The sequence below is a fragment of the Pituophis catenifer genome, unplaced genomic scaffold (assembly GCF_029215685.1).
Source record: "Pituophis catenifer annectens isolate HBS135680 unplaced genomic scaffold, rPitCat1.0.hap2 SCAF_5, whole genome shotgun sequence".
Classification (NCBI taxonomy): domain Eukaryota; kingdom Metazoa; phylum Chordata; class Lepidosauria; order Squamata; family Colubridae; genus Pituophis; species Pituophis catenifer.
This window is the reverse complement of record NW_027256885.1, coordinates 19974283-19997115: the sequence shown is the minus strand read 5'-3', so window position 1 is coordinate 19997115 and position 22833 is coordinate 19974283.

The following is a 22833-nucleotide window of genomic DNA, read 5'->3' as shown; positions in this document are numbered from 1 at the left end:
CGATTTATGAAGCCATTAACCCCTTGGACATTTATTACATCGTTAGAAAAAGGGAGCCAGCAGCTTTGTAATTACAGATTTAGATGCCCCTGTGTCTACTAAGAAGGTTACATTATTCCCCCTATTTTCATTCGGACCAAGGATTCGGGGGGGCTTGACTGAACCTTGGTCCCCTTCAGTCTTCAGGCCTGTCATCTACTGCAGCCAGGCCTATGGCTTCCTTTCTTTCTTGGAAACGACTTTGCCCTCTGCCTTGGAACCCACGGGGACGCACTCCTCTCCCTCTTCCTCTTCTCTGAAATCATAGATTTTGACCTCTCGAGTCTATTGACCACGTCCTCTTCCTCTATTTGGTCCACATTCTCCTTTTAATTTGACCTCAAGTCTTTTGGGACATTCTTGTTGCCAGTGGCCCTTTTCCTTACACCAATTACACCTGTCTCTTTCCCAGGCTTTGGAATTGTTTGATAAAGCAACTGCCAACAATTCAGCCTTGCGTTGCATCCTCACTTCCTTCTTCTTTCTTCTACTTTGTCTATATTCACATAGACTTTTCGTGCTATTTCCATTAATTGACTAATGCTCATTCCCAAAGCTCCTTCTTGCCTCTGGAGTTTCCGCTTTATGTCCAGGGCACTCTGGGATATGAAGGCTAGGGCTAACATGCGGGCATTCTCGGGATCCAGGGGATTGATTGGAGTGTATGTCTTATAAGTCTCAACAAGCCTTTGAAAGAAAGCTTCAGAGTTTTCCTCAGTCTTTTGTATTACCAAGGAAGGCATGGACATGTTCACTGGAGGTTTAGCAGCCTGTTCTAAACCTTGTAGGATTAATGCCTGATAATCTTGGAGGTGAACCATGTCATTACAGGGGTCCCACTGTGGGTCTTGTCTTGGAAACCGTTGGTCTAATATAGCCTGGAGGTTTCCCCCGTCTGTGGGTTTTAAAATCTTACCAATGGCACTACTTAATCTCTCTCTCTCTTCACCATTAAGGAGAGTGGTCATCAACCGTTTCAAGTTCTGCCAGGTAGGATTGTGGGTCTTTATAATGACTTGTTGGAAGGAAAAAAGAAGCCTTTCCCTTTAAGGATTGTTGGAAGGCAGCACTTCCTTTTTTCTTGCTTGAGAGCAGAATTAGTTTATTGTTTATAGGAAGGCAGGCAAGAAACAAATACAAGCACAGCGTTCCGAGGCTTACTGTGAACAACTGTACTTTTTGTTTCCAACCCAGCAGGAAAAACTCCCTGTAATGTTGAATCTTTTCCATCAAAGCCTGGAGTTTAGTTTTATTCTTGCCCTTGCTTTCTTCTAAATCCAATTTTTACTTTTAAAAGAGAAGTATAATTTTCTTGGAGTTCTTGGTAATTATGATTAAAATTTATTTCAGCACGTGAAAAGGAGTTTTTTTTTCTCTCTTCTTTTTGTTTGATGTCTTGTTGTACAAGTTTTTCATTTTCAGCTATTAATTTGTCTAAGAACTACTATCTCTTCCTTGAGGTTATTTACCAGAAGCATCATTTCTTCAGAGATAGTAATTACTGTAGGTAAGTCTTTTAGTCTTGCTATTTCTAATGTAGGTTGATTCTGATTTTATTATTATTATTATTTTTAATTAAGCTATCATTTTCGAATTGCATAGCTTCTAATTTTTCTTGTTCATTTCATTTTGCAAATCATCTAATTGCTGTTTAGATTGCATAATCATATTATCTTTAAGATTTTCAATATTTATTTTGTGTCCTATTTGTAAATCATCTTTCACTTTTGATAATTCTTCATGCCTAAATAAAAGTTGAGTCCTTAATCGCTCTAGTTCTGCTTTTACAGATCTGAGTCAACCTTTCAGGGCTAAAAGACATGAGAACGAGGTCCCCTCCCCCCTTTGTGGGTGAGGAAAGGCATTGCAGAAGTAGAAGAAAGGGAGTTTGAAGGACAGCAACTACACATCAGTATTGTAGTTAGTGAACTTAAAACATTTCCTTATAAACTCGAGTTTATCTTGAAGCATAAAGAAGAAGGAAAAGTTGAACTGAGCCAGGCTAAGATTCGATATTGGGATAAAACTCAAATATTAGAAATCCAAATCTTTGGTCAAGACAGAAGTGCCTCTTCCGTGCCAAGGTGCTGAGATGACAAACGGTATTTGACGTAGGTACAGAATTGTAAAAGGGCAAACTGACCCTAAACAGATACATCCTGTTGTTTAATGTTTATTACACCCCAAATGTCATGTAGATTCTAGAGAAGAAATACTGCTTCCCTTACTGTCCTCTTTACTGCTCGTGAGGCGCCTTTGAGCCTCTTATCTCCTTTTATTATGTCTTGAGCTCCGGAGCTGAGACCCTGAGCCTGTGGGAAAAGGGCTGTTATGTCTTTCCTAGAGATAGATTAAAGGGTAACTTCTATGTGTGAAATGTCGCACTCTTCGTAATAACTTTGCCTTTATACTGTATAAATATCTGGTCAAAATCAGCCATCTTTGTTCAGACCCTTCGCTGTCTTTGGACTGTTTGAACCTTGCGCAATAAACTCTTTCCTGCATTGAAGAGCTTGGCCTAGTTCCGTCATTTCTCCTATAACAGAACTTTGTTCTTCACCCATCTAGGTGGCCAGACCAGACTGGTGAGATATTTTCCTTCCTCTCAATACCTTCAATTCTTTTCTAACAATTTAAAATTCATATCTCTAGAGATCAGGCAGTTGCAGTTACCTTGAAGGTACACAAAAGACTTAAGACATACACACTAGTTATTCCCGCCTTAAATTTTAGTTGAATTAAGGAATGCACAGATCTTAACAAAATATATTTTTAACAGAAATCATACCAAATTAATCAATTCAATTATCTGAGTCTTCCCATTTAGACAGGCTTTTCTTTTTTTATTATCTGCTAAACCCCGGGTGGGAAGAACAATAACAAATTTCTTCTCTATTCTTAGTTCTTTCAGAGTTCTCTGGCTCTTTTTAAGAATGGTAATTTATCAGAATCTTTATAACACTACAGTAGTTCTTTTCTCCTACCACACATAACAGCATAAATCTTCTTTGGTCAGCCCCAACATCTGAATCATCTTACCGTATGGTGGGGCTTCTCAACTTCTAATTATTTTTCCTTTAAGGACTAGTCAGGTCTATTTGCAGTTTGGGATTCTTTCTAATTGTTTTAGTGAACTTCTCACTTTTTCTTTTAAGGACCTTTATTTAGCCAAATTGGTTTTCCTGTGTCATCCCTCAGTGTTCTGTCCCCTGTCCTCACACAGACAAATGCAGTATCAAATACACCTGCCAATAATTTATTGTATAAACAGACCAGAATTCCTGGCAGACGAGAGTTCTGGCAGCTAACTGTAAAACGCCTGCCAAGTCCAATTAGTACTCCCAAAAAGCAGGAGAGGCCTTATCTGCAGTCCGTTTCCAGAGCGACAAATTATCCACAAGAGTTTAGTCCAAAATATATCTGAGCCGAAGTGCAGGATTCACGATGTGACTCTTCAGAGTTTAAACTTTTGTCCATCACAAAGCCTGCCGAGCAATCACGCCCCCTTTTATCCCTTGTGGGGCGTGGCTCAGTGACTCAGCTCAATCCCTGGCCCTCCCATGCCTCTTCCTTTGTTGCGCACGCTTCTCCCTCCGACGCTGCCTGGGATCAAGCCAGGATTCATCATTATCACTCTCTATCAATGGGTGCTCCGAAATGCCTTCCTCCTGGCCCATCCCAGGCTGTTCCTCTTGGCCTTCGGATGGAACCTGAGGCATTGCCAGAGAGGAGGGTCCTGGAGAGGGAGGCCTTGTCAGTTCCTCCCCCTCACCTTCTGTGTCCTCTTCCTCCATGAGGACAGGCTTGGGAGTCGGAGTCACAACACTCAGCAAAGCCCATTTCCTACATCTGTTTTCCTCTCTCTTCTTCAGGCTGGCCAGGACAGGCATCTGCCTCTCGTCCCATGCCTCAAACAACTTTCCTGAAGGGGGTATCTACCACCCTTGGGCTGAAACTTCCCATGTTTCCCCTTTCGATGTGGGGTTTTACACTTCTCTCTGATGTTCTGTCCTCTCTGTTGGGATATAGAAAATCCCTCAGCTCCCTCATATGGTGTTCAGTCTCTCCTACCAGCGAGGGCGTGAGTGGAATATGGTAAGGGGTCCAAAGTGTAGCAGTTCGTAAACTCCTTCCCCCATAAAGGGGGGGGAAAGGCGGGGAGAGGGAGGGGGGAAACAGTATCCCCAGAGGAGGGTATCATCTCCTCCTCTGCCGATTTATAAGTCCAGGCCTCCTCACCTCGGCTTCTTCTCTTCACCCTCAGCAAACAACTACCATTGCAGTATTCTGCGACAGACACCATCAACGGCGCCAGTGCCGCCCCCCCACTCCAGCACCATAAACAGATGCATCTGTGGGGGGGGGCAGCCAATGCTGCCAGCGAGCCTCCATCACCAGCACTGCCTTGGCTCTGTTGCTTTGAGTGGGGGGGAGGAGGGGGGGCATTGCCCCCCAGCTGCTCGCGCTACCGCCGGAGTCGTCATCCCCCTCCAGCCCCTCGTCTTTGATGGAAAATATGGACCGCAGCCAGATGATTCCCTGCGGCCAAGCCAAGCTGCCACCACCATCGCTATCGTTGCTGCCACCGCCGCTGCCGTTGCTGCCACCACCACCGCCGCCATTGCCTTCCCGGCGCTCCGTGGTGTTCTACAGTGCTGCCATCGCCGCCATGTCCTCGCGGCGCTCCAAGGCAGTTCCGCAGCACCCAGGGTGGTTCCACAGCGTTGCCACCGCTGCTATTACAGCATTGCCGCTGCCGCTATTACCTCCGTGACGCTCCGCGGCATTCCGCAGCGTCCTCATCATCCTCAGCGCCTCCAGGGCCTCTTCCTAAAACGCTAGCCCCTCACTCCAACCACGATGTCACAGCGGGAGTAAAAATCCTCCTCAGGTTGGGCAGGGGCTCTCCTCGCTGGGGCTCGGGGTCGCAGATGGTTTTAGCAACCCTACACCCCCCGAAAAGACCAAACAGCCCCCATCGTCAGACCGGGAGCTCACCCGACACCGCCACCTTCGAGCATCTTTAATGCGGTAATTGACGTCAATTTGGACTATAAAACGACGAAAATGAATAAGAAACCTAGAAAGACACTGCCAAAGACTTTCTTCACAACGATAGAGGAATTAAGTATACAAGATGTATGGAGAAACAGACATTTGAAAGAAAAACAATATACTTTTTATTCAAATAGACATTTGTCATGGTCCAGGATAGATATGATATGAATGTCAACTGACTTAATAGACAATATACAAGAAATAAATATTGATTCAAATCTTTGGGCAGACCATAATCCAATTATAATAACATGGAAAGGACAAAAGAAAAAGCACAGATGGACTTTGAATCAAGCAATTTTAAATGAAAAAGAATTTCAACAATTTATGGAAAAAGATGTTGAGTTTTTTTTTCAAAATAAATAAAAAGGAAGACACATCGCTTCAGAATGTATGCAATACAATGTAAGCATATATTAGAGGCTTGGCAATAACATATTTGGGAAAAAAGAATAAAAAGAAAAGACAAACACAGAAGAAATTGGAAGAGGAATACAAAATATTAGAGAAAGAATTACAAAAAAACCCACAAAATGATAAAGCCAAAAAGCAAATGGAATTGAAAGAACATGAAATAAACTTAATTGAACAAGAATTCTTGGCATATACATTAAGGTCAGCCAAACATAATTTTTTTGAAAATGCAAATAAGCCAGGTAGATGGTTGGCATACAAATTGAAAAAAGAAAAAGAGAAGAAATTAATTAACCAATTACAAGATGAAAAGGGAAGTCTTGGTAGACTTCCCTTTTCCTTGATAGTACAGGGGTTTAGTGCACCCTGTTATTAACACAGCTGCCTGCAATTTCTGCTGGTTCGAATCTCTCCAAGGCTCAAGGTTGACTCAGCCTTCCATCCTTTCTAAGGTAGGTGAAATGAGGACCCAGTTTGTGGGGGCAATAAGCTGACTTTGTATAAAATATACAAAAGAATGAAGGCTATTGCTTAACGCACTGTAAGCCGCCCTGAGTCTCCGGAGAAGGGCGGCATATAAATCAAATTAAAAAAAAAAAAAAAAAAGTATATGTTATAGAAATGAAGAAAAGAAAAAAAAATCAAAATTATTATGAGAGACTATATAATCAAGAGATGATACCGGATGGAAAGATAAAACAATTTCTAGAGAAATCTGATTTACCTAAAATATCTGAACAATATAAGGAAGCTCTAGACGAAAGAATTTTGATGATGGAATTGACAGAAGCGATTAAAAAGCAAAAAAATGGGAAAACACCAGGTCCGGATGGATTACCAGCAGAACTATATAAATCATTCCAAGATGTGTTAAGCAATATAATGTTGGAATGATTTAATGAACTTTTAGTGAAGGCAAAGATACCAGACCCATGGACGGAGGCGTATGTCACACTTATACCCAAAGAAGATACAGATTTACAACAAGTCAAAAATTATAGACTGATCTCATTGTTGAACGTGGACTATAAAATTTTTGCGTCAATAATGGCGAATAGACTGAAAAGGCTGTTAAATGAATTTATTCATATGGATCAAAATGGGTTTTTACCTAAGAGACAAATTAGAGACAATATGAGGATACTTTTGAATACTTTGGAATACTACGTGGTACATCCGGAAAAACAAATGGCAATTATGTTTTTAGATGCACAGAAAGTGTTTGATAATGTTAATTGGCAATTTAAGATAGAACAATTACAGATGATGGATTTTGGAGAGAGATTTATAAATATGATAAAGACAATTTATAATAAACAATTGGCAAAAATAATGATGAATGGAGAGATGACAGAAAAAGTTAATATAATGAAAGGAACAAGGCAAGGATGTCCATTATCTCCATTGTTATTTGTATTAACACTAGAAGTGTTGAATAAAAATATAAGAAGAAATGAAGAAATAAAAGGAATGAAAAATAAGACAGGAGAATATAAACTACAAGCTTTTGCAGATGACCTAGTTTTTATTCTGGAGGAACCTCAAACAACGGGTTTTAAATTATTAGAACAAATAGAACAGTATGAAGAGGTTGCAGGTTTAAAAATAAACAAGGAAAAAACAAAGATATTGGTCAAAAATATTACAGAAAAACAGAAAAGAAAACTGACGGAGAAATTAAATATTCAAATTGTGAAGAAAGTAAAATATTTAGGAATATATTTAACCCCGAGATTTGTAACAATAAAGGAAAATAATTATTATAAACTAAAAAAACAAATTGAGGAAGATTTGGAGAAATGGAAAAAATTACAGTTATCATTGATGGGAAAGATTGAGATAATAAAGGTGAATATATTACCGAGACTATTGTTTCTATTTCAGACGATACCAATAAAACTGGAAAAGACATATTTTGAACATCTTAATAAACTAGTAAGGAAATGTATTTATTTTTTTAACAAAGTTTATTTTCATTTTTAAAAATACAATATTTTACATATATACATACAAGGTTATTGCAACTAACGTACACAAATCTGCGCCTATACCACTAATACAATCCATTTCATTTCCCTCTCTTTTCTTTCACCCAATTATACCATAAATTCCAACATTTGTAATAATCAGAATCTTTTTGGTTCCTAAGTAATTTCGTTAACCGGTCTGCCTCTGCGCATTCTGTAATTTTCCAAATCAATTTATTTTCTGTGGGTATTAATTCGTTTTTCCATTCTTGCGCGTATAATATCCAGCAGTAATAGCAGTAGTGATGTGGAGGATCAAGTACCATTTTTCCTTAGTTATTTTGTCTGGTTTCATTCCTAATAAAAAAATCTCTGGTTTCAGCTCTATGTTATATCCTGTAATTTCCACTATCCAGTTCCGGACCTTGGACCAATATTTGCCTGCTTTGGGGCACGTCCACCATTGGTGGTAGTACGTCCCACAACCATTCCCACACTTCCAGCATGTCGGAGAAACTCCCGGGAACATTCTTGCAATTCTTGCCGGGGGGATATGCCAAGGAAATTTATATGGCAAGGGAAAAAAGCGAGAATAAACATAAAACATCTACAAGATGCGAGACTACGTGGAGGATTTGGGCTACCGAATTGGGAGCTATGTTATCAGGCAGCAACGCTGACATGGATGAGAGAATGGATTGGACTAAGAAATACAAAACTATTAACTTTGGAAGGATATGATTTACAACTGGGATGGCATGCCTTTTTATGGTATGGAAGAAGCAAGATGCACACTTATTTTCAAAGACATTATGTAAGAAATGCATTATTATCAGTGTGGGAGAAGGTTAGAGACAAATATTATTTAAAAATACCAGTATGGTTGTCGACAATGGAAGCTTTAATACATCCAAATGTTATAAATATTAGAAATATTCTTAGATATAAGGATATTCTAACAGATAAGGGGGAATTGAAAGGGAAACAAGAAATAGAAGAACAAGGGATTGAGTTGGATTGGTATAGTCATATGCAAATTCGAACAAGATATGAAAAAGATGCTAAATTATATGGTTTTTATTTAGAAATGACGGAACTGGATAAGATACTCACAGGAACAGAGGAGCACATAATCAAAAAAAATTATAACCATTTACTTAATATTGAATTAGAAGAAGAACAGGTAAAAGAAACAATGATAGTTTGGGCAAAGAATTTTGGATATTCAATTGAGTTAGATAAATGGCAACAGCTATGGGAAAGAAATTATAAATTAACAATGTCCACAGCATATAAGGAGAATCAATATAAAATGTTTTATAGATGGCATATGTCACCTGAAAAATTGGCAAGAATGTTTAAAGATAAATCTGAAAAATGTTGGAAATGTCATCGGTTACCAGGATCGTATTATCCTATGTGGTGGACATGTCCAGAAGTGAGAAATTACTGGATGAAAATTAAAATATGGTTAGAAGAAATGATACAACAAAGTATAGATTTAAAACCTGAACTGTTCCTATTGGGTATCTTACCAGAGAAATTTAGTAAGGAAAATATATATTTGATTGTACACGTGATAACAGCAGCGAGGATAGTATTTGCGCAAAGATAGAAAGCAGAGAAAATCCCTATGGAGGAAGAAATAATTAAGAAAATATTGGATTGTGCAGAAATGAACAGATTGACTTTGATACTTAAAGAAAGAGAGGAATTGGAATATTTTCAGATATGGGGGCAATTTTATTATTGGTTGGAGAAGAAATATACATAGAGTAACATTGTAAAGAAAGAGGGGAGAAATGTTATAACAAATGAAATGATAAATATTAAGATATGACTAAGAATTGAGGAGTAGGGAGAAGACACAAAAGATGCACGCAGATGATACACTGATGGACTGATTATGTATTGTATGTTTGTTTGTTTATAAAAATAAAAAACTTTTTTGAGAAAAAAAAGAAATTAAACAAGCTTTTAAGGCCTCCAAGCGTAACTCCTGCTCTGGTTTGCACTCAAACACTGCTGAAACAATGTCCCACGTTTCATCTATACTGTTTAACACCAACAGCACTTTTTGAGATTCAAGAATCTGCATCCCACGCTGTTCTAACTCAACAAATTAAGTTTGCATTTGTACAAAATGCTGCTCCACAGATTCTCCTGATTGCAGACGGCTCTGTATAACTTTCTTGATAATTGCACAATATTGCATGCTGACACACTTACATGCACACTTCTCAACTTCAGCCAGACTTCTTTAAATCAGCTACATTGATAAATTGTTCATCTTCTAAACTTAAGATGATGTAGGCCATTGCTTTATCATGCTGCCTCTGATCTGCAGCTGCTAATGGTGCCTGGGGTGGATTAACAACAATATCCCAGAGCTCCTAAGCCTTCAGGAAACATTCCATCTTTGCAGCCCAAATTATATAGTTCTTCTGTCCCTAATGAGGCAGAGAGCTCTCCTTAAATTCAACAGCCATCCTGCAAGCATTCTCTGTCTTGTGTTTCTCTATTAACACAGACAGTCTCTCAGCTTAATTACAATTCAGTCTTTCTGTGTGCTCTGGGCCCATAACCTGTCAGAGTTTGCTGCAGAAATCACATCCAGAAAGCACTCACAGATAACTGATTCAGCAGGATTCATTAACTTCTCTTTATATACATAATAACACATACAATACCAACAGCTGATTCTTCCAATGTGGTAGAGAGTTACAAGCAAAACACAGGCAGAGGAGAGAAGAGTTTTCAGTTTCAATTTAGCACAGCAGACTAGACCAGACTTGTTTGCTAAGCCACGCCCAGGCTCCCTGCTGCCTCCAGCAAATATTGTTTCAGTTTCCAAACAGTCCCCATTGGCTGACCCAGTTGCTATGCCTATTCATTGGCTGACCTTGTTACCATGTCTCCATTCCAGTTCATGAATATTCTGACAATATCCTACTTTAACTAATCCATCTGGTCCAATGTAAATAAATATACAGTGGATATACAATGTCTACACACCCCTGTTAAAATGCCAGGTTTTTGAGATGTTGAAAAATCAGACCAAGATAAATCACTTCAGAATTTTTTCCCCATCTTTAATATAACAAATAAGCTGTACAATTTAACTGAAAAACAAACTGAAATTTTTTAGGGTGAAAAATAAAAATAAAAATGTACAATAATGCGGTTGCATAAGTGTGCACACCCTTAAACTAATACTTCGTTGAAACACCTTTTGATTTTATGACAGCATTCAGTCTTTTGCAGTAGGAGCCTATCAGCATGGCAAATCTTGCCTTGGGAATTTTTGCCGACTCTTCCTTGCAAAAGCGCTCCAAATCTGTCAGATTGTGAGGGCATCTCCTGTGCACATCCCTCTTGAGGTCACTCCACAGATTTTCAATTGGATTCAGGTCTGGGCTCTGGCTGGGCCATTCCAAAACTTTGGAATGAGGTGAAATTCCTCTTCGTTTTCAGCATTTTAGCAGAGGCCTGAGGTTTTTGTGCCAAAATTAACTGATATTTGGCATTGTTCATTATTCCCCCCACCTTGACCCAGTTCCAGCTGAAGAAAAGCAGCCCCAAATCATAATGCTGCCACCATGCTTCACTGTGGGTATGGTGTACTTTTGGTGATGCACAGTGTTGTTTTTGCGTCAAACATACTTTTTGGAATGATGGCCAAAAAGTTCAACCTTGGTCTCATCAGACCATAACACATTTTCCCAGATGCTTCTGTCAGACTTGATGTAGGTTTTTGCAAAATATAGCTGGGCTTGGATGTTTCTTTGTAAGAAAAGGCTTCTGTCTTGCCACCCTACCCCACAGCCCAGACACATGAAGAAAACGGGAGATTGTTGTCACACGCAGTACACAACCAGGACTTGCCAGAAATTCCTGCAGCTCCTTTAAAGTTGCTGTAGGCCTCTTGGCAGCCTCTCGGACCAGTTTTCTTGTTTTTTCATCAATTTTGGAGGGACATCCAGTTCTTGGTAATGTCACTGTTGTGCCATAATTTCTCCACTTGTTGATGACTGTCTTTACTGTGTTCCATGGTATATCCAACGCCTGGAAAATGTTTGGTACCCTTCTCCTGACTGATAGCATCTGACAATGAGATCCCTTTGATGCTTTGTAACCTCTTTGCAGTCCATGGCTTTTGCTGTAAGAGGCAACTGAGTAAATGTCAGAAGTCCAGGCAGTTCAAATGAATATAAAGGTTTATTGCAAGCTTATGCTCTCTACAAGAATCTGAGCTACTAATAGCCAAAGCAAATAAGCACTAGATAAGAGTCAATGGAATTCAAGGTGGGCTGCACTTAGATCTCTTATGGGTGTGAAGGGACTTGAGACTGATGACACATTTGACTCCTCCCTTGGGCTCAGCCTGCTCATCTCCTATATCACCCACCTTTCCACCCTGGGTTCTTCTGTGCTGCTTTTTCCCTCCTGCATTCGAAGTCCAAGTTCTCATGGGAACTTGTCAAGGGTGGTAGGGCAGCAGTCTCAAAGGAATCTGCCTCCCCCTCATCTGAAGGAGCTGGTAAGCCAGGTGGTGGTTACTGTAACACAAAAACATCATTAGAGGTTCCCTCCCTCCACTTCACAGGAATTAAAGGCCAGATGTGGAAGGCCAATCATAGGCAAGTGTCCGGCCTCCCCCCGGAACAATCCAGAGGAGCTGGTTAACCTTTTCCTCAACAGGTTCCTCAGGCAAAATTGGGTGGGGGGTCTGGGAGCTTGGTTGGCCATGGCTTGCAGGGAAGTGCTGGTGACACTGACGAACCAAATCAGGGGCATTAACATACTATGCATTTTCTCAGGAGTGATCTGCAACAGGGTAGCCTTTTCAATGAATCAAATACTGAATGCCTTTGCCACTTTTCCTAGATTCTAGGATTTCTTCCACCTCATATTGCGGTTCTCCCTCCACTATGACTGGTGGTGGAGGAGAGCGCTGGGATTGTATTGAAGCACCTTTGGAGAGTAATACTTGGTGAAATACTGGATGCACCTTCATTGATGGGAGTAATTGGAGGTGGAAGGCTACAGGGTTGATTTGTCAAAGAACTTTGAATGGGCCCACAAATTTAGTGTCTAGCTTCTTGGAAGGTCTTGAAGTGGCTAAGAACCTAGTAGAGAGCCAAACTTTGTTTCCTACTGCTATGGGTGGACCCTCCCACCGATGGGCATCTGCTGCCTTCTTGTAAGCCTGTTTCGCTTGGTCAAGTTGCTGTGTCAACAGGTATTGGGCTGCAAGTTGCTCTTGTAAGAAGTCAACCACCCCTGGAACCGTGGAGTCCAGTGCAGGATGGTCTGGCAACACTTTAGGGTGTGTGCCATACATAGCTTGAAATGGTGTCATTGAAGTCAATGAGTGCAGCAAATTGTTGTCAGAAAATTCTGCAAGTGGCAATAACAATGGGCAGTTGTCTTGGCTGTAGGTGCAGTAGCACCTCAAATACTGTGTTGGAGGATCTGGTTAGTTTTTTCAGCTTCTCCATTCATTGCAGGGTGATATGCTGAGGAGAGGTTGATGTGGCTTGGCTCGGTCACATGACCTCCAAGCCATGACCTCCAAGCCATGCCCACCCAAATAAGCCACGCCCACAGAACCGGTTGTTAAAAAAATTGAATCCCACCACTGCCTAGGTTGTTTGGCAGTACAAAGGGAAAATGCTAGACAGGCTTGGAGCCAATACAAGGACATATGATTGGATGCCACAAAATGATCTTCTTGGTGAGACACCTTATGTTGCTTTAGTGGTGGCTTTAACAAAAACACAGTATATAGCAGTCAATATGCTCATATTCTAAAGGATTTTGTCAGAACATTTTCATCTTTCCTTTCCAGGTCACCCAAATATAGCACATGGTGGAACAAATGGGTTTTATGAAGCTATTTACCATGCAATTCCCATCGTAGGGATCCCCATGTTTGAACACCAGAATCATCCCACAAGATCCTCCGATAGAGCAAAAGGTCTGCAAGGAGCTTCAGGAGCTATGCTTTAAAGCAGCTTGTGTGCTGAAAGCTGAGGGCGGGGCTGTAATCAGTTTGTGGTTGAAGAAGTAGCTGTTGTGGAATTTATTTTTCAAACGGACAGTAAGTTGTGCCTTTCATTTCTTAATCATTTTTAAGGACTATTAATCTTTATTAAGCTAAAAGAGGCTCTCTTTAGCTACAGCCTGTTATTCCTTTTTGAAGATCTGTGCCATTTGGGGGATTTCTTTTTCTTAAACAAGGAAGAAGGCTGCTAAGGCATGCTAAAATAAGGAAGTGTGGAGTATCTTTTTTTAAAAAAATGATGGAGAAATATAAGGGCAGAAAGTTGTGGTTCTAGTTTATTATTTTTAGTAATTTGTAGCTTGGTCTGCTTTGCTGTGGGTGGCTAAAACTAAAACTTTCTGATTTTTATTATTCCTGATTGGTCAGCAATTCTTAAGTGACTTACAAAAAGCTACTCTCTGACTAAAGAGGAAGTTAAGAAGATGGAGGAGCAAATTATTAGAGATGTATTTGAAAAATCTTTAAATAAAATCCATCAGTTTATAGAACAGCTATGCTCCAAGGATATTAAAAAGACTACTCAAACTACTTCAGAGATGCAAATATGTGTAGAAAGTTATCAAACCACTGAGGCAACTTCGCAAGTAGTTGACAATGCCGAGGAGTTAACTGTAATTTTGGAATATAAACCTGACACCAATTTTTATTATGATGGCTCAACACAACTGAAAGAAGAGCTCAAAGAAAATTTGCAACTTTTAAGAGGACAAGTTTGGGACTTTTTCCTCATGGATATTAACAAGGTTGAGAAACCCTTGAGAAAAAGAGAAGCTTATAAACTACTTGACAAACATTCCAGAGAAGAAAAAGATTTTATTCCATGAAGGCAAGCTGGAATGAGTGATTTAAACTTAATGAGTCAATTGGAATTAGGATGGATTTTCATCAGTTTGATATTTGTAATTGAAAGAAAGTCTTAATCTAGTTTGAAAATGTATTTTTTCCCCTTTGTATATAATGCTTAAGTAATTCCTAATGTAGTGGAATGGAAGGACTAAAAAACATTCCCAGGCCAGTCAGAGACAGTTTATTGTGCAAGGTTCAGAGCCAGATTTGTACCTGAAGCTTTGAACAAAGAAAGAACTCTGATACAATGGTTTTTATACATTTCTAAGACAAAGGATTCAGTGAGATCATACATTTTCCATATATGGTTAATCATGAGATCATACATACGATTTTCCTTCTATGGTTACATTCACTGTTAATAAGTTTATCTAATTACTTAAAGCATTAATCTTAGTTTACAAAATTATCTTAGCCACACAACTTTTCTTAAGTGCTCAGAGTCGCTAATGGGAGAGTTACTACTGTCCTTGGGTAAATTCATTGGATTAAGTAACTCTTTGTAACATATAGGTCTTTGTGTCATTCACAGTCAGGTCACTCAGATGTTTTTCCATATAGCAGTCCTTTCCGTGACATCTAGGTATCAGAAGATATATTACCACTTAAAGGGGTTTAACTGTTTGTTAATGTAATTTCCAACAAGCACTTTCCTCTCTTATAATAATGTGAATAGATAGGGTCTCTCAGAGTTCATGTATCCAAGCACGTCTTCCCTTTATAATAATGTGAATAGAGAGGGTCCCCCAGAGCCCATATATCTGACTCTGTATGATTCCTATTTTATTCACATTATTTCTTTTATCTACATTATTCTTTATTTGCTATTTACCTCATTCCCCCCTGTGGAAGTTTTTCCATGCATAAACTTCCATTACTTCCTACACAACACTCTATGTCCCTTAATACACAAAGCCAACATCATTCCACAACATATCCCACAACATATGACTAATCTAGGCAAGAGATAGGTATTTCTTGATCTTCACCCTATTAATCCTTGGAGGTACTCCCTCCATTCTTTTCCCAGACCCTATTTCGACATATGTGTCTGTTTCAGAAACTTTTTTCTTCAAGAAAGCGCTCTGTCAAAACTAATTCCTTCGCAGTCTGTATCTCTTTCACTGCTCTGATAGATAGCTGTTTCAGCACAGGGATTGCACAAGGAATAAAAGCTAGGCCTGCACAAGGAATAAAAGCTAGGCCTGCCACAGCCATATCAACAAGAATAACATTTGTTTAATCCAGCCGGATCCAGGCAACCAAGAAAACCACCTGTCAGTTGTTTGTAACCTCTGACTTATCTTGGATGCCCTATCCTGCAAATCCTTGGCAACTTCTCTGACCACACCTGATTTATTCACATAGAAACAACAATCTTCTCATACCTCCTCTCTCTGCGGCCACAAGGTCTAAGGTTCGTCGATTTTGTAGGACCACTGCTGCCAATGACTCTATCTGGTCTTGGACTTCCACCAGGGTTCCAGCAATTTGGTTCAGGCTTTCTTCTGATAATTGCTGAAACTGTATTACTGAGTGTGTTACCCCACCTACACCTGTTCCACTGCAGTTCCTATCCCCATGATTACTAATAATGGGACTAGGATTGGTACCCATTTCTGAACATGCCCCATTAGAGGAACAGGGATGGTATGTTCTCCACTGACAACATCTATTTCAGGAAAAAGGAGTACTAGTGTGCATGTTCCGGTCCAATTTGTTGGCAAACATAAATACGTATCCCTTTCACATAAGAAGATTTACGGAAAAGGCATGTGCTCGGTTGTTCCTTGCATTAGTCCAGACCCCCAAAAGCCCCCACCACAAACATTCCCGTCAGCGGCTGTAATGGGACTTTTAGTGAAGGGTCCTTTTGCTTATTTCCGAGGATTGGACCTTCAAAAAGATACCGGGAGGTAGTATCCCAGGGGGAAAGAAGACACATAAACCTGTGTTGGACCTAATGGAGAACCAGATAGTGAAGTGAGGGGGCTGGAACAGACTAGTGCACCTTTCCTTGGATACCTTCCAGGACCTCTTCCATCCTCCCCATTTTGTGATGATGGCAGTTAGTGGTGATGAGAAAGTGAGTGGTGTGCAGAAGGAAAAAAGATCTTTGGTTAGTTTTACATCCCTAAGGTTCATTCTAGGACCAAGGTACACTTCTGATGGACATTGTTTTTTTATCAGGGATCCTATAGGCCTACCAGGTTTCTGATGTCTCTACACACAGGGAAGGTGACCCTATGATTTAACCAGGTTTCGACCCAATTCCAGTATCCCTAATATGCAATCTCCTCTTTTCAATTATTGTAGGGGCCCTTCTATTCCCCCCTGTACCGGGATTGTTAAACTCTTAACCTTAGGTCTAGGAGTTGGTTTAGGAATAAGGTACCCACTCCACCTTCTGATGCCACGTTGTTGGCGGGAGTGGACTTGACCCAAAGTGTCCCCATTCAGTGTCTTGATGCTGCTAGGTCCCCTGGGATTCTTGACATCTTCAAATCCTTCCGCAGAGACAAGGGGAATTTCTTGAACATCCACACAATCTGGGGAACTACTGTTCAAGCTAGCATCACTCACTAGACCCTTGGCTAATAGTACCCACAACCCCAAATAAATCATAGTGACTTTATTCCCACACCCACAAGGCCTTAAGAGCGCAAGACCCGAAGTTTACAAGTTCATCATGTCAGGAAGAGGGTTAGGGATATGTGTAACTTGGGGTAGGGCAATATCAATTGTATTAAAACAATACCAACAGAAGGGCTAAAGTAGCTGTTGCCCAGAGTCCCCACACCCCAATCTTCCTCAACCATGAGTGTTTTTAATAAGTGCTTACTGGATACTATCACTGTTAATGGGTTTTACATTACAAACTATAGTCATGGAATGTTGTCTTCCTCCGTTCTAAGCTTCGGCCGTGCGTAGAGAACCAGCTTCCGGGGTGGTTCAGCAAAGCTTGACGATCACCACCGTGCGTTGAGAGCCCGTTGCCGGTAGGACTCAGCAGGGTGTATTCTTGAACCTCAACACCAAGGGCTGGTCAGTTGTTGTCACCTGGTATGTGACTGGATCACTTTGGTCTGCGGGCTTCAGTCTCGTCCAGTGAATCCAGGACCATTCTCCTAAGATCTTAAAAGCACAATTACAAAACCAATACATCTGGGAGAGAGCGCAAAGGGATCTGAGCAGTTGTAGTCCTCTTCAGTTGGGAAACAGCATAGGCAACCACTCAATCCTTCCACTCCTTTGGGGCTGGCATGGGCCCTTTCACTTCCTTCCAGGAACATCCAATCATCATGGTGGAATTTATGGACTGGAAACTTCAAAGGTGGTGTTTGGGCTAATAGTCCTTGTTTCCTAAAAACTTTAAAATATCTGGACAGTTTATACACATATTGTTTCAATACTTTGTCTCTGGTTTCCAGAAAATTAATGCATATGCTTCCTGTAGTGAAAACTACTCCAAACAACAGTTCATATGATGATAATCTTTCTAGGTTGGGTATAATAAAACTCTTGACACCACTGTTGCTGTAGCATTTCTGCAGAAAAAAAAGCTTCAACCCACCCTGTGAGGTGGTCCACTATGACCAATAAATATTTTACTCTCCCCACTTTTGGCAATTCTGTAAAATCCACATGAATACATTGAAATGGTCTTAAAGCTGGTGGTCTCCCACCCAGCTGTTGTTTCCTAACAGCTTGTTCATTCATCTTTTTACAAATCAAACATTTGTTTATAATTGATGTTACTAAAGGATATATCCCAATACAACCATAGCTTTTTAAAACATAGCTTGAATTCCCCAATGACTCCACCCATATTTTGCCAAATGAATGCACTATCCCAAATGCATACAGTCTCCAGCATCCCCATACAGTATCCAGCATCCCCCCCCCTTTTTTTTTTTAATGTGCCGCCCTTCTCCGGGAGACTCAGGATTATAATGCATTAAGCAATAGCCTTCATAAAGTCAGCTTATTGCCCCCACAAACTGGGTCCTCAATTCACCTACCTTAGAAAGGATGGAAGGCTGAGTCAACCTTGAGCCTGGTGAGATTCGAATTGACAGTAAGTGCAGACAGCTGGTGTTAAATTACAGTGCATTTGTCTACTGAGCTATCCAGGCTCCCTGTCCATAGAGCTTAATTTAATGAATACCATTCAAAGGTTTGAGCAGACCAATTTCGAGGCAAACCCCTTGTTTCCAGGATTTTTCTGTACTCCCCCTTCCACCCTAGAGGAACCATTTATACAAATTGCTTCTCCTTTCTCCAGGGGGTGTTCCTCCAAATCAGGTCTTATTTTTGTTTGTAAATCAATCACTTCAGCACCATAATGTTCTAATCCAAACTGATCCATTGATCTGGTGTTGGCTAAGAACTGTGCTTGATTCAAATTGTGATCTATGGTTACAATCAAATCTGTCTGTGTTGCCGTAATTCGAGGATCGGACTCAATAAAGAATTCAGAATTATAGTATTCAAACAAAGTATTGTTTATTTACAGAAGGCATTCTATATTCACTGAGTGATTGTAGATAGAAGCAAGGAGGAGGAGTGTACATCCCCTTTTATATCAGTGAGGCGGGATTAGGGAGTAGGAGTGGTTACAGAGGAATACATTAGGAAAGGAAGAATAAATTAACCCTTGGTACTCTATGAGTATATATTTCTTTCATTTAAGAATAAGGCATGTTACGATATTTTCAGGATCAGACTCAATAAATGAATTAAGAGTTAGATATTCAAATAAAGCACTGTTTATTTACAGAAGGCATTCTATATTCACTGAATAATCACAGATAGAAGCACAGAAGGAATGCATACAGCTCCTTATATATACATGGGGTGGAGCTAGATATGGGAGTGGTTAAATATGAATATATTAAGTAGTGAAGAATAAGTTAACCCCTGATACCCTGGTCATATACTATTTACATAATGAAGAATAAGGCATTTACTTGTGACAAATCCCCCTCTAAATGCCGATTCGATATACTACAACAATTACATTCAGATTCAGAACAATATAAAACTTGTAACTTAGAAGTCAAGTATTTGTGCTGTTTAGAAGGCAAAGGCTTTGTCAATATGTCAGCTATTTGCTCTGATGTTTCGCAATGAACTGCTTTAATAAATCCATCCTGAGATAACTGCCTCACATGTTTGAATTTTATATCTATATGTCTGGACCTTTGTCCAATAGCATCAGATCTAGATATTTCAATAGCAGCCTTGTTATCTTCATGCATGATAAATGGTAATGAAGGTTTCTTCCAAGTGTTTGACAATAAGTCATTAAACCATATGAGGTTATTTGAGGCTTTAGACAGACAAACATATTCTGCCTCAGTTGTTGAGGTGGCTACTAAATCTTGTTTACCAGTGTACCAGTAAACTGGACAATCGTTAAGGAAAAATATATAGCCAGATGTGCTTTTTCTACATGTGGTATCGCCAGCCCAATCCGCATCGGCATAACATGTGAGGATGGGCTCTTTGACATTATTAGGTTCCAATAATAAACAGAAGTCTAAACTATTCTTTAAATATCTTAATATTCTCTTGACAGCTTCCCAATGATATAATAATGGTTTGCTGACGTGCCTAGACAACAAGTTGAGAGGCAAAGCAATATCAGGTCTAGTCCAATTGGAAATATATAGAAGGGAACCGATGACTGATCTGTAAAGTGTATTATCTTTAAATTCGGGGGATGACTCATCTGTGTTCCTCAAAAAATCAGTTTGCATGGGAGTGTCACAGGGCTTAGCATTATTTAAGTTACATTTGTTCAGAAGTTCTATAATCTTATCTCTTTGAGAAAGTTTGAACCCCCTTTTTGTTTTACTGATTTGAACTCCAAGATACTTATTTACCTTCCCTAATGATTTCAAAGAGAAATGTTCATTTAGTTTTGTTACAAATGTCTCTCTCCTCTCTTTATGTTTACCTATATACAAAATATCATCCACATAAATTAACACAAATTCTAGAGAATCACCCTCTTTTTTGACAAAGAAACAGTTATCAGCAGTAGTAGCATTGAAATTCATAGTTTTGAGTACTTTGACTAAACATTCATACCATCGTTTGCCAGATTGTTTCAATCCGTATAAACTTTTGTTTAGCAACCACGTTTCATTTTTGTTTGTGTATTGACTATGAGGTGCTCTTACATATATCTCTTTATCTAATTTTGCATGTAAATATGCAGTCTGTATGTCGTATTGGAATACATCAAGGTTAAGTGCTGATGCTATAACCAGAGCTGTTTTAACACTCTCAGTTCTTACTGTGGGAGAGTATGTGTCTGTGTAATCCTCGGGATATTTTTGTGCATAACCTTGTGCAACTAGTCTAGCTTTGTATAAGGTGTTGCCTCCCTCTAAGTTTTTGATTTTATATATCCACCTGGTGCCAATAACAGTTTTATCTTTATGTGCAGGTGTAGGTGTGAATACATTTAATTCTCGTAAACTATCCATCTCCTTAGTCATGGCTGATTCCCACTTTTTCTTTTCTTCGGGGGGAAGTTTTAACACTTCCTCGTATGTGTTTGGTGTTGATGTTTCTCCATCCATATACATTACATAATCTTTGTATTTGTTTGGCACTTGATTTCTGTTACTTCTGATCGTTCTTTCTGGTTTACTATCATTGTCATGTAAATACCTTGCTTCCTTTTTTGTTAATGAATCTCTCTTTATTTTGTGTTGACTGTTTGTCCATGTTTTGATTTTGTTTTTATGTGAGTTGTGATTGTATTCTTCTCTAGTCATTTTTTCTTGATGTTTAGTGTCTGGATTAGTGTTTGGGAATATTTCATTAAGATGTATTTTAGACCAGTTGGCCTGTTCATGGAATACAGCCGTTCTAGAAACTATAAATTTGTTATTATTATCGATAAATCTGTACCCTTTTGTGCCTGTTTCGTATCCCATGAACCTAAGTCTTCTGGATACGTTCTCACCTTTATGCCTCAATTGCTTAGGTATGTGTACGTCTGCAGTGACTCCAAATATGTGCATGTGTGCTATTTTGGGTTTCCTACTATACATTACTTCATATGGTGTCTTGTTTACAATGCTGGACCAAGTTCTATTTTGTGTATAATTGGAATATTGTAAAGCTTCTGACCAGAATTGTTTACCTAAGCCAGCATCTTCTAGTGTGCATCTAATCATGGTTTGTAATGTTGAGTTCTTTCTCTCTACCACTCCATTTTGGAATGCAGAGAAAGGGCTAGATGTGTAATGTAACATCCCTTTGTCTTTTAGCCATTGGGAGAATTCCTTTGACATGAATTCACATCCCCTATCTGTCATAATTTGTTTTATTCTAATATTATGTTGCGTTGCTACACATTTGTAAAATTCCTTAAATTTCTGAGAAGTTTCATCTTTGTGCTTTAATGTATAGACAAACCCATAACGACTATAGTCATCCACAATGGTTAGAAAATAACGTTTTCTATATGTGATTGATGGTGTTAATGGACCAACTAGATCCATGTGTACCAAGTCAAAAATTTGGTTGGTTGATCTTGTTGACTTTCTGGGTTTGGGACTAGTTTTGAGTTTTGTGGATTTACATACTGAGCATTCCAAATAGTTTTTACAATTTTTTATTTTAACACCTTCAGCATGTTCAGTCATCTTTTGTACTACAGGAAAACTGGCATGTCCTAATTTCCTATGTAAGACATGAGCACACTCATCATGAATTGGTTTACCAATTTTAGGTTTTTTGTCATTGGATGTGTCTTTGTGATTATGAATTATCTCATGTTCCTCATTGTCACTATTACTATTGTCTCCATTATCTATGTCATTGTTATCTTCCATGTTGGAATCAATGTTGTGTAACCATCTCTCTTTTGTCATTAAATAAGGTAGACCTCCTTTAATAACCACAGTACCTATGTTTATTCTGTTTTTCTCTAATGTTGCTCTTCCTTTTGAGAACACAATATTTATGTCAGAATCTCTACTTAGTTTTATTGCACTAAGTATGTTATGAGGTATTTCAGGTATTAACAATACCCCCTCTATTTTTCCTAGACTAGGTAAGGTTATATTCCCTCTACCTATGACTTGGACCTTTTCTTGATTAGCTACTTTAATTACAAATTTATCTTCTACAAATGAAGATAATATATTTTTATTATTTGTAGTGTGATTAGTTGCTCCAGAATCGATAAGCCAATCGTTGTCCTCTGGCTGTTGTATGTTAGTGTTGTCATGTTTGTTTAACCCATTCAGTGAACCAGATCTTCTATCCTTTGAATTATCCCTGCCCCCTCTACGTTCTCTATAGTTGGGTGGACTTCTATATCTATGTCTATCAATGGATGACTGTCTGTTGTGGTATCTATTTCTATGGTCTGATTTTTGTCTTTCTCTGAGGAGTTTAGGACAATCTCTCCTATTA